Below are 14217 nucleotides of genomic sequence, written 5' to 3' on the forward strand. Positions count from 1 at the left end.
TAGAGGAGAAATGTAGATCATTGTCTATCCTGTACCCCTCTCCAGGAGCCAGACATTATCCTTGTTCTTTCAGTGAGGAAGCCTAAAGGCTGCTATGAACATTGGTGTTATAAGTCCTAAAATAGGAATGATGGGGCAAGGATCCATGTCCCAGGCACCTTTCAATTCCTGCATTCTTCCGGTTTTTTGAAACCTCAATCTCAGTGAAACTTGTGTGTTCACAACTCTCATATGAACTGAAACCATTTCTGTGAATGCAGATCTCCACTACTGACACTGTTCATAGTACAAGGGTAACATTAGTATCTGTAATTTGATGCAAAGACAAACACAATCCTAAAATAACAGTTACTTAACTATTTCACTGATGTAGCATAGTCAGGCCAGCCTACTTCAACTCTATATTCCTGCTATAAAAAATGGTGATTTTTAAAAGAAAAAGTGACTGAGTTAAATCCACAGCTGGTATAAATTGACAAAGTCAGCTGAAGTAAGTGGAACTTTTCCAAATTACGCCAGCTGATGATCTAGCCCATTGTTATATGCATTTTTTTTAACTAGTGGAAAAATGTTTGAATCTGTGAGTAAATTTGTCATTGATTTATACCTGTATGCAAAGATATTACAGGTAATGATGCATTTTCATATGGATGATGATGATAGTACTTCATTATGAATAGTGACATTTTGACCTTACTTTCCAGAGGTAGTTGTGATTCCAGCATGTTTAAGTCATTTCTTTCATTGTTCAGGACATTATTTCAGATGTGTTTTGGAGAGTTGTTTTGCCCTTTCTTTCAAATTCTATCTATTTGAATGATTTAAATCCCCCATTCCTCGCAAAAAAACTTCATGTTTGTAAAAAAAGTATTAAGTAATATCAATAAATAAGTAGCCCCCAAAGGAAACATATATATACATATAACTTTAATCCTTTGGTTCAAAAGGGGAAGAGCATTAACTACTTAAAAATACTAGCTCTAGATTTAACATGGAAGCACCAGAGTCACCCCAGAAAAACTGGCATGCAACCAATAATACTAGCTTGTGTTTAAAGAGACATTGGTCCTTTTAGACACTGAAAATGACAAAGATGGTTAAAAGATTTGAGGTCTGAACATTTTTTCTTAAGGGATTGATTTTAACTTTTACATTTAGTTTTAATTAAAGAATAATCATGAATTGCAATACCGGAAGGAGGGTTTCTTATAGGCAATTAAAGGAAAATCCGAGACATTTAACAAAGAAAACAGCACTTTAGGAAATAGCAATGATTTGATCAAAATTACCAAATCCATTTAATACCATTAAAGAGGACTCAAATGGATGTAGCCATATTTGATCAATTCTAAACATGAATTTGCACTTATATGATCAATGGAAATGGTGTAACTAATGTGAATTTTGGTGACTGGAGTGAAATAAATCATGAGTGGATTGGCTGCATTATATTATGCAGCAGTAAAAACATTTGTGTATAGTGATGGGCTCATTTTCATCTGCCTGTGGTTAGTCTATCAAAGTAAGTGGGGGAGGGAGGAGATTTTAATTTTTAGCTGTGTTACAGGAAATATTTGGCTCAAGTTAGAAATTATGGGCCTGATTCTCATATACTCTAAAGCATCTTTACACAGCTCTAGCATTGTAAAAAGTCCTCAAAGTGGGTGTAAACTACATTTATACCCATCTGGAGCCCCCCTAAAACTGTCATACTTGTGTAAAGGGGCCTAGTGTAAATGAGAATCAAGCTCTCAGTCTCTCATTCCAAGGACTGGGAAGAGTGAAGAACCACCATTTAAATTCCAAGAGGCCTGTTGAGGCTCTGTTTAAATAAGGTTATTTGAGGCTAACGACATCCCAATAGTTGCATATGAGATATTGCAGTGGGATAACACAGAACAGAAAAATGCATGGGGATAACACAACGTACCAGGAAATAGTGGAGGAAACAGAAGGTGAAACAGGACTCCAAGTCATAGGTTTGTTGGAATGCTACTCTATGGGTATACAGTGCCCCCCAGAAGTACAGTGGGTTTAACTACATAATTTGTCCAGCTCATTAAAGTGCAGTGGAAATAGCAGAATATTGTTCATATGAAAATTGTGTGATGTTAGCAAGTCAGATAGGGATAAATTTTCAAATTTTCAAACTCCTGATATTGGGTTCATCTGTATCAATTGGTTGGTCTCAGGTTAAGCACCCAAAACCAGAGGCATTCACAATCAAAAGTCCCTTGAAAATGTCTAACCTTAACCTATGTAATTCAGTTTCTCAATTATAAAGTTTGAATAATACTACTACTCTGTCTCAGGTGGATGTGCAATAATTCATCAATATTTTAAATTATCTTCCATTCTTTGGTTGGAAGCCCCTACAGAAGAGCAAGGTTTAATATATATTACTGACCACAAAAAACATGCTTGTATGTGTGTAGTATATGAAATGTAAACTGGAAAAAAGCACTAGTGACTAAAGTCAATATACTTTCTACCCCTCAAGGACTTTAAAATTATTGCTAAAGCAAACTTGCAACTTCTCTGACACAGGTGTAAGAGATAAACAGGAAGATGAATGGTGTGATCATTTTAAAGAATGTACATAAATATCTGGTTTGCATGTCCCCATTAGTGGTCTCTCTTAAAATATTGCAGTGGACTGAAAGATTCAACAGTTACCATCAGCATTCCCCATTTTTGAAGATAGAAAGTATCTCTGGAAATGGACTATCCAGCCAGTGCAACTGTTAAAGGATGCCCAGCTCACTACAATTCTACCAAGAGAAGAGAGGAATTCAGATAAGGCAGAAAGGAGGAAAAGGGTTAATATATAACTGTTAAAAAATCTCTCACAGAGGAAAGTTCAGTATGGACATGTTACAGTTCTCATGATGTGCTTCCCACCTATTAGGATCAGTCATTTCCATCTGCACAACAATGCAGATTGAAATCCCCTTCAGGGTTTGGGACCATATCTGACTCTTCTGTTATGATGCTAATTCAAATCAGTAAAGGCAAAAACTCCCACTAATGTGACTGTCTTCCTATTCACTTTCAAATAAGGGGGGGTAAGTAAACTTCTCTGTCCCAGATAAATTTTAATCTAGAATGATTAAATTGTTTCTTATTCCCTAGTGGAAATATTTTATCACCCAGTTTAATTAAGAGTGCAGCAACCAAGCTGTCATGCTTAATAAGAAAATAGCTATCTGATGTGAGTGCCTAAATACATTCATTATGTTCATTGCATACCTAAGAAGACTGATTCACCATTTTGTTATTCGAGTTTTACATGGGTCTGACATCACTGGGATACTGCAATAAATCAAGTCCAGCACTCCCCAAACTTCGACTATGGATCACTGAAAATCTGAAAAATAGCAAGTTCCTGACTTTCTGGATTTTGACGAAACTGCTCTCATCTTTCTCTAGGAAGTACCCTGTATTTGTAAGGCCAAACATTTATAGACTTAGTAATATGATTAGTATTTACTATCTGATAAGTGTAAGCTGATGGTGTGGGCCCTGACTTCCCTGAGATTCTCATTTTTAGTAAATGCATTTATGTCAGAATAACCCATATAAAAGGCAATCAACTGAGTGAGACCTTGTAAAACTGGCATTCAGTATTTGCATCTCTTTTAGGCATGTAACAAAGTGCATAGAATAAACAATAAGTCTGCATAATTGTGACATACAGGGATGTATTCCATCCCAATGAGTAGCAGCAAATAATGTATTTAATAAATTTAGCCTCCTCATCTGTTTACAGCATATCAGTTAACAATTTTCTCAAATGTATTATTTGTAAATCTTCATTGGTATTTTGTTTAAAAGCATTTAGTTACAAATGTTTGAGAACAGACACTTGAAATTTGGCCTGTGTTTTCTAGTTTTGTTTGGACACACAGATTTATGATACCTATTTAGTTCCTTCATTGTATGAGTACAATACTGAGGATGAAATCCTGGCCTCATTGAGGTCACTGGGAGTTTTGCCATTGACTTCAGTGGAGGCATGATTTCAACCATAGAATCAGACTTCTGGTTCAACACTCAAATTTACAGGTTCAAACTGTTGCCACCTGAGACTGATTTTTCATATTTGCTTAAAATGCACTCTTTTCATGAACATTCTTACTAGCAAACTTGTTTGTTAAAATAATCAAGGAAAATGCATGAACATGGGCAAAGGGTATGAACACAGGCAAAACAAATTCTAGTTTTTGTTCAAATTAATATTAACAGAAAAAATGAATATAAGTACTTATAGGTTCTGCATTCCTCTCTAAAGCTGTGAGGACATTGATGAGTATAACACAAATGTTGGTTAGCTCATGTACTATATACTTTTTCATATCTCTTTGGAAGGTCCAATCTGAGATCATACAAACCATTATAATACATCATTTAAATTGTCAAAAATCACAGTGTACTGATAAAGGCTCTGGATTAATATACATATTTTTGAAGATCATTGTGGTTCCAGAAATCTTAATAGTAGAATCCCATCCTTTTAAAATTCACTGAGAAGTGCATCAAGCTGAACTGCATTAGGATGGGAATCCTTTCAGTTGAAAAATATATTCTGAGAAAAAGCATCCCAATTTCTAAGCCTTATCTAGGATAATAATATCGATATAGTGTGCCTCAACATTTAGTGCTCTGAGACACATTTATGCTTGAACAGATGGTGTGATGATTGAGGCATTAAGATGTACCAGTAACAAGTATGTTAACTTCCATCACAATCCCTCTCGCCATTTGTGAGCTGATGAGGCTTCAAAAGGTATCAAAAGTCAATGAATCATATCTATTGAGGTTCATATGATCTGATATTTTTTGTAAGAAGCACCAAAGATTGGCAATAGTGCATTACCCTTGAAACACAGATGGCAAGCAACAAGGAGGGCCAACTAGATCCCCTACAAAGTCTGATAAGTACTGAGATAAAGGAGACATATGGAAACATCAATAGCCAGAACATCTAAGCTCATAATAGTGAAATGATTCAATACTAAAGAAGCAATAGAAGGTGCTTATATTGTACTGAACTTCATTGAGACATATATACCCCCAATTGCAGACCCAAATGAAATAATGTTGGGGCCCTGTGCATTGTGGAAATTCAGGAGTGAGCTTCCTAAAAACCAACATAGCCCCTATATACCCTGCTCAGACCCCACATACCCCTCATGCCCGCATATACCCCAACAACCCTCCACTAGTCCCCATATATGCTGACAGACCCCTCACATATCCCATCAGCCCTGACTTGCAGCCTCCCAACACATCAGACCCCAACATCCCAGTCCCCAACATCCTCCATTCACCCTATAGTCCAACAACAGCTTCTCCTCACCACAGCTCCCATGACCTTCCTGGCCACTCACCAGATTGGCTCAGTGCTGTGTTTCCATCCTGGGTTAACATGTCTTCTTCCTTTTCCAGCTTTCCTGTTCCATTTGCTCCTGTCACCTGCATTGCTCTCACACAACGCCATAATGCTCAGATTTGCAGTCAGATCTTTATCATGACAGAGAGATGTCCAGGCCAAATCTGAGTGAGTGGCATTGTGACCTTATGCACGGGGTCACAGCACCACTCAGTTTTGGTTTTCCTTTCTGGTGGTCATGGGTTCCCCTGGGATGGGGGACTTGTGCAAGTGCCCCAACTGTGCATTGGTTAATCCAGTCCTGCCCATGTGTCAGGGAATGGAGGTGAAACTCAGATATTGGGGCTTTTCACAGAGGTGAGTCTAGCCCAAGTGTCAGAGCTGCCATCAGTACACTAAGCTTCACTGAATAGCTCACCATGAGTGGGTAATACTCATACAAGTCTTGTGCCAGGAAAAGAGTCAGTGGTCACAAGTTCATAGTAGTACCTTCCGCTAGAGTGCCAGACAAGGCAATGGGAGACACCTTTGGTAAGTACACTTTGTTATTCCTTTTGACTTCAGTAGTCCCAGGATTTTATCCCCCATTTGAATTACCTTATTGAGATATGCAAGACCTCATATCAGGTCTTGGTTGAGATGTGCCAAGAAACTATTAATTGAATGCCATCTCTATTCACAAGGCTTAAATTCCAGTAGAGGCATATGATTTTATTTCTTTACCGATTCACTTTTAGAGGTGTGCAAAGTTGATTTTTAAGAGGAACTGTGACTAAATCTCATGCATTTTATTTTATGTATTATTATTAATAAATAAACATGGGGTAATGGGTGATCTCACTACAAATGATAAATAATTATTTTCAACATAGCACTGTCACTAAACTTTTAACATGTGTAAAATAGTTAAAATCATTACAGCTAACTCTCTTTTCTGATGAGGGAAAATAGGCTTAAATTATAAAATATAAAAAATATTTTGTGTGATGACTATTCAATCCCTAAAAGGTATATTTCAGACTGACAAACTACTCCTAAAATAATAGTCCTAAAATAGTCCACAAAGATCTATTAGATATTTTAATTTTTGGTGGCAGACAGTGCCTTTTCAAGTGAAGTTCAAAGATTCTAAAGTAGTAAACACGTTTACAGGAACCTGAGAAAAATGACTCACATTGAATGTAAAACCTGAAGGCAATAGCTTATCTGGTACGTAAGCTTTCAAATTCAGTCTTTGTTTTACTAGCAGCATGAAATGAATACTCATACTGCTGGATTGCCGTTTGGAAGAACAAACTTGCATGTACACAACTTTAAATAGCAAATTGCATTAATGTAGCTTATCTTTTCTCTTTATTTTACTAGTAATACCACCATATCAGCGAGGCATGAATGAATGAACAAATACAAAGGGTTTTTCTCTGTCTGGACAAAAATGCAAAAGTGGATACTTGAAACTCTTGGGACAAATAGTCTTCTTTTAAGATTTAATTTCAGAAAAGAGACTTTTTTTCTTTCCTCCCAGTCCCACTCCTAAAAAAATCAAGTAAAGAAAATTAAGCATTATTCATTTCTCAAGCAGCTGAGTGTTGCATCTCAGCATGCTTTGAGAGCTTGTCATGATAGAGCAAACTTGACCTGACAAAAACACTGGAGTTGTCTCAAATATTCAGTGGAAAACTTGGAAATAGGTAAAACTTTTCTGGATTATTTCAAAATTGAGGCTCAAAATATGTACAATCAAATATTTGCCCTCTGCTAGTTGATCCATGCTTTAGCATGGAAAACACATGAAATTTGAGGCTTTGCATTGTTTTGACATGAAATTAAGTGACTCTTGGATGGTTCTTTTGACTGGGTTTTCTTTGAGTTTTGGTCACTCAAACTCCAAAAGAAACGTGAATGGTGTTACCGCCATATGGATCATAAGTGAAGAAACAACTATGCAACCATCTGCAAAGAGAACCTATTTAGTTTTCCATCATGTCAAAGATTATTAATACTCATAAGAGAATCATATTAACATATCATAAATGAACCAAACATGATCAGTTCAATGAGTTCAGAGTAAACCTGTCTTAAGAGAACACTCAAATGACTAGCAAAAATAAGATGGTCAATAGAAACTTTCTTCACATGAATTGTAGCAGAATTATATTCAATACATTTTGTGGTACTTTGAGTATAACATGTGAGAGGCGGTTGGATTGTTAGGGCTCTTGCTCTTTCATTGTATAAAGCTGCCCTGTTGTGGCACAGGAAGGAAAAACATGCAGAGAACTTTGTGCTTAACGATGAGATAAATATTTTAGAAATAACCCTGAAGTGACACACTTAGGCTACACCTACACCACATCTTGGAGATAAATTCCCAGCTCAGGTAGAAATATACATGCTATCTTGAACTAGCAGGATAAACAACAGCAGTCTTGCTGTGACAAGTATGTATCTAGATCTTGGACAGGTCTGTACTTGAGAGGCTAGCCTGAGCTACTGATTGGGCCAGCTCAGCGACAGTGCTATTTTTAGTGTGATAGCTCCAACAGAGCTAGCCCCTGTGCATACATCTATGCTGCAATTAAAAAATCCACAGCACTGGGTTTCTGAACCTGGGTCAGATGAATCAGGCTCACTGGGCTCAGGCTGCAGTGCTGTAAAATTGCAGGGGCATGGGAGGTCTCAGAGCCTGGGCTCCAGCCTGAGCCCAAATATTTACACCACAATTTTATGGCCCTGCAGCCCGACCGGTGTGAGCTCAAGTCTTTGGCCATGCTGCAGGTCTTTTATGGCAGTGTAGCTGTACCCTGTATGTCTACCCAAGCTGCCAATTATACCTTCTTAGTAGCATAGAATCATAGAATATCAGGGTTGGAAGGGACCTCAGAAGGTCATCTAGTCCAACCCCCTGCTCAAAGCAGGACCAATCCCCAAATAAATCATCCCAGCCAGGGCTTTCTCACACTTGAGCTTAAAAATCTCTAAGGAAGGAGATTCCACCACCTCCCTAGGTAACCCATTCCAGTGCTTCATCACCCTCCAACTGAAAAAGTTTTTTCCTAATATCCAACCTAAACTTCCTACACTGCAACTTGATACCATTATTCCTTGTTCTGTCACCTGCTGCCACTGAGAACAGTCTAGATCTATCCACTTTGGAACCCCCTTTCAGGTAGTTGAAAGCAGCTATCAAATCCCCCCTCATTCTTCTCTTCTGCAGACTAAATAATCACAGTTCCCTCAGCCTCTCCTCACAAGTCATATGCTTCAGCTCCCTAATAATTTTTGTTGCCCTCCACTGGACTCTTTCCAATTTTTTCACATCCTTCTTGTAGTGTGGGGCCCAAAACTGGACACAGTACTCCAGATGAGGCCTCACCCATCTTGAATAGAGGGAAATGATCATATCCCTCAATCTACTGGCAATGCCCCTACTTATACATTCCAAAATGCCATTGGCCTTCTTGGCAACGATGGCACACTGTTGACTCATATCCAGCTTCTTGTCCATTGTAACCCCTAGATCTTTTTCTTCAGAACTGCTGCCTAGCCCCTCGGTCCCTAATCTGTAGCAGTGCATGGGATTCTTCCATCCTATGTGCAGGACTCTGCACTTGTCCTTGTTGAACCTCATTAAATTTCTTTTGGCCCAATCCTCTAATTTTTCTAGGTCCCTCTGTATCCTATCCCGACCCTCCAGTGTATCTACCACGTCTCCCAGTTTGGTGTCATCTGCAAACTTCAATGGCAGCAGGATTAAGCCCTAACTTCATATGGTAGGCCCTGCTTCAGCAAGGAACTTCAACACATGCTTAAGTACTTTGGGATGCTTTCCTGAAGTGGGGGCCATAGTATCTTCATTTAACTGAAGTACAGACAATAATATAATCACTATTAAAAAAAAAATCCCCCACATTGTCCATTTCTGAAACAGCTAGTATTTTAGACTTACCAGCACAATGATCTGTATTTACTTGTTGCCAATACCTTTCTTTTCTAAACGCACTGTAAAAAATCCATACTAACACTTTTATTTTAAACATAATAACACTGATTCTTGCTCAACCATTCCTTAGTGTGATTAAATACGTTTATTAGTCTGTAAGACACAGAAATAAGAAATGCTTAGGATTTATCCTGTCAGACACAGTAAGACCTCAGGATAAAAATAATTAAATAAATAGGGTTTTTCTTTTTTTTTTTAAGAGAGAACAGCTATTATGTATACACACATTTCTAAATTAAATTCAGACATTTTTAATTAGGATCCTTTTCAGAAAATAATGTTAGTGAGACATTTGGCTCATAGCCATAGAATCTTCTCCCTATTAAAAGGGGGGGGGGAAGTTGCCATCTTTAGAGATTATAAAATACCTTGTTATGCATTTCACAGCTTCTGAGGGTCAGAGGTGGACCAACATGGTCACATTGATATGGACACAGTGGTGAGATGCGGACAGACACATTCATGAAATTAAATAGCAGCCTGCAATTTGTATTAAACTTTTGCACAGGGGAAGGGTGCTACCTGCCCATACTCTCATTAGGGGCGATAGAGAGTGCAGAAGGGTGGGGACCTTGGCCCACAAAGCCCACAAGGTCTCAACCTATGCTATGAGCCCAAGTCCCATCACCAGATCCTCTGGGATCTATCCATTGTATCCTTTTAACCACTTGGTCCTACTTTGAGCAGGGGTTGGATTAGATGAATTCCTGAGGTCTCTTCCAACCCTAATCTATGATTCTATGGGAAATCAACCACAAGTGGTGACGAATTATCAGCTCAACCCAAGTACCATAGGTAGGTATTAAGCACATTCCTACTTAATCTACTGTGTCTTGAAGGTGCTGCAAGGAAACCAAAAACCTCACTGCTCCTCTGCCAATTGGCCCATGGTTAAAAACGTTCCTTCCTAACCCTTCACCATGCGATTGGCTAGACTTACAGAATCTGTCAGTCCAGTCCAGGTTCCCATTCCTAGTTCAGGTGGGTAGACTGGGACTGTTGGAATGGAGCCAAAAGAGGTTCCACATAGCCCTCATTCCAGTTAAATCCTGGGAGCTGGGGAACGCTGGCCAATTGTCATCCATCTCCCCCAGCAGGCCAATGGGCGCCAGTTTGGGCGCCAGAGACTCCTGGGGGCAGGGGGAGAAATTACTTTGTTTCCTTCTGTGGGAGTCACCTCCTCTTGCTGCTGGGACTGTCCCCCTTCACTGCTGGCCCTCTCAAATTCCCCCACCTGTTGTGCTGGGTTGGGTTTTTTCTGTGATGATCAGGCTGTAGAAGTATCCAGATGCAGAGGTGGATTTTCACATGGCAGATTGAAAATTAATTTACTGGGGAATAATTTAAACTGAGGAAAATCCCCAAATTTGATGTAAATCTGTTCGCTCCATTCCTTTGAGACAACTTCCTTTTATGATCCTTTGTCTTGTGATCTGAAAACTACCCCTTCCTGTGATTAGAGAGAGAGAGAGAGAGAGAAAATGTGCTATAAAGGGTGGGGAATCCTCTAACCCAGTGTTTCCCAAACTTGGGACACCGTTTGTCCAGGGAAAGTTCCTGGAGGCCCCGGCTGTTTTGTTTACCTGCCGCGTCCACAGGTTTGGCCGATCGCAGCTCCCACTGGCCGCGGTTCACTGTTCCCAGCCAATGGGGGCTGCAGGAAGCAGTGGCCAGAACATCCCTCTGCCCGTGCCACTTCCCACAGCCCCCATTGGTCGGCACAGCAAACCGCAGCCAGTGGGAGCCGTGATCAGCTGAACCTGCAGATGTGGCAGGTAAACAAACTGGTTGGGCCTTCCAGGGGCTTTCCCTGAACAAGAGGCATCCCAAGTTTGGGAAACACTTCTCTAACCAGTTTGATTTTCGTGCTCTCTGGGGCAAGGGTTTTTCACTTCATATTTGTCCAGAATGTAGAGCTATGGAACCCAGATCCTCAAGGCTACAGATATGTTATAATAAATAATATTTATTATCATTATATCCTCAAATCAACTCACACAGAAAATGATAAAAGACAAAAACACCCTATCACCCATGGGCAAACAAAGTGATCATTCATATCTGACTTCTTAGTCCTCAAAGGAAACCTGAAAAACTCCTTCAAAAGATGAGCCTGAGAACTTAAATTAATATCTCTGGTAGACACTAAAAATCATGGACTTAACGGGAACCCTCTTTTTATGGTTCATTACAAAAATTTGTAACACACCCTACTGCCTGCTAACCCTTAATTGCCCACTTCATTTTAAGTGGTCTCCTACAGCATGTGTGAACCTCTTCTGCTTAACAATCTGCCCCAACTTGTATTTAGCTTAAACATTCTGGTTACCTTCCTTAGACCTTTAAAAATGAGCTCCGAATCTTATCCCTTAAAGGTGGTCCAATAAAAGATATTACTTCACCTACCTACTCTCACATATCTTTGGACCAACATGGCTACAACAACATTGCAAACAATAAATAATACTATAATGTATGAACAATCAAACCAAATTTTGGAATCCTTTTCCTTTATCCCTGCTAAGAATTTATTTACAATATATGAAAAAAGCAATTTAATGGTTGACACTCCTTAAACTGTAGCTTCTCAAACAGTGCCACTGTTTTGCATCCAAAGACTCGCAAGAAGTAAAACATGATTAAACCTTAAAAACAGATAAAAATTCATGTAAAGTCATTTATTTGACTGATGGTCGATAAAGAATTTTGTAAAGTTCTAAGTTAAATTAAAAGTTTACCTAATCTTTTTCTCCAGAATAAAGACAGTATAATTTCAAGTTATGCATTTACTCAATAAGAAAACTTTACATTTAGAAATGTAAAAGAGGGTTGACAGAGAATAAAAGTAATATAGTACATTATTGAAACAAACAGAACATAGAAATGGAATTGACTTGCAAAAGGTCAGACTCAGTTTAATTCAGGCTCTCTAACAGAATTCATGCATCCTTTTTAACTTTGCTCCCCCCCCCTTTTGAAGTCCTTAAAGGGAGGTCTTTTCCCTGTCTCAGATGGATGCACATCAGTTAATTCTTCTGCAAAGGAAATCTTCCCCACTCCCCTCACTCATGTCAAACTTCATTTCAGTCAAACTTCCATTTATTTCAAATGTAGCAAAAAGCAAATTTACATGGGAGTGGGGGGAAGCTTCACTATGGGCTTTCCCCACATAGTTGCAGAGCTTTATACTAGTCCCAAGTCAATGACAACCCCTGGTCCTAATGGATTTAAAATTGAAGATTATATATCTCCCAGTATTTTATTTATTTGTTTTAGGAATTCTTTGAGACATCTAAATGGAAAAAATCTTCAAAGACTAGAAGGGATCTACAGTTCAAAATGATTGTTTCTGAGTTTGGGGCAATTATGATTAACAGTTCAGACTCTTGCTAGAAAAGTATTAAATTTGTTTTCACAAATCTCAGCTGAACTGCACACTTGGAAAGAAAGTTCTGGGATTAGTCACAGCTTCCTCTGTCAAACTTACCACCAAGAGATCAAGAAACTCAGCCAGTGAAATGCAAGTTAAAAAAAAATTACATCACTAGAACAAAAGTTGCTTGACTAATCATATCCTAAAAATATTGCATTGCTTCTAGCAGCTTCTAAAAGTTGGAAATTAACTCTTTCATTGTTGTAACCTTTCCATGCTTGTTCCATGCTTTCCAATTTGATGTGTATTTATTTATCATGACTACTTAGGACAATACAAATAATACATTAGCACGTCTTTGCAAAACTGTTCATAGACTGAATTCAAAGCTTAATTGTATCTTTTTACAAAAGGTGTCCATTAAAATAAAACTACATTTAAAGCTACTTCAAAATGACTTATGGTATTTTACCTTTATTATTATTTTACCTGCAAAATCAAGATTACAGACAAGGGCCTAGTTTGACTAATATATTCCAGCTGTTTTACACTAAGCAAGTGATTCTCTGTAACAAACTCTAATTAACTTGATCTAAATTGAGGGTATGAGTGCTTTGAGTTGTCTGTAAAGCATAAAATAGCCAGAGCAAACTGGTGAATCTGTCCCAGTGTTATTCATGTTACAACTATTGATCACATTGTAACCAAAGTCTTCATGTTCTGTTGTCCTCTTTTATTCGTCTTTATCCCATACTCTGTCCCACATTTGAGTTTTAACAGACTGAGAGAGATGAGGCAGTTCATAATTTAATTGTAGCTGGAAATGGTGCTGTATGGATTGATGTCAGTTTTCCCCTGTGATAATAGACTGGAGAGCAGAGACATGACTAAATAATTGCAAAATTTATTGTGAGATGCAGCTCAAAATCTCACACAGCAACTCAGAAATTATGAAGAATTGCCACAATTCAGTGTGCTGCAAGGAGATGCAGTTTTGCTATAAAAGTTATGTAAAATAATCATTTTGTTAAAAGCATTGAAAATTGTGACACATACTCCAGTTAAATGCTGAAGCTCCAGGTTTATGTCAGGAAATAAAAGTAATATTGATTGTGATTTAAATAGGAAAGATATTAGTGATGTATTCAATTGTTTGCAAATAAGACAGAGATGGACATGAAGAGAGCCACTTCATTTGCAGATGTGCAAAAGGATCATTTTTGTCAGTGCTCAAATTGCTAGCCAACCATGTAGACATAAGTCAAACTCAAATCTATAAAAATAAACTGCTATGTTTGAAAATTGTTTCATTATAGCAGAACCTGCTTTAGATCCTGATCCTGCAGGCTGATCCACACAGACAACTCTTTATCAACAAATAAATTTGATGAATAATTTGGTAAGTAGCCCATTATGTTATGTGTGGTGTGTTGAATTCATATTACTATG

The sequence above is a fragment of the Dermochelys coriacea genome, chromosome 1, assembly GCF_009764565.3.
Source record: "Dermochelys coriacea isolate rDerCor1 chromosome 1, rDerCor1.pri.v4, whole genome shotgun sequence".
NCBI classification, from domain to species: domain Eukaryota; kingdom Metazoa; phylum Chordata; order Testudines; family Dermochelyidae; genus Dermochelys; species Dermochelys coriacea.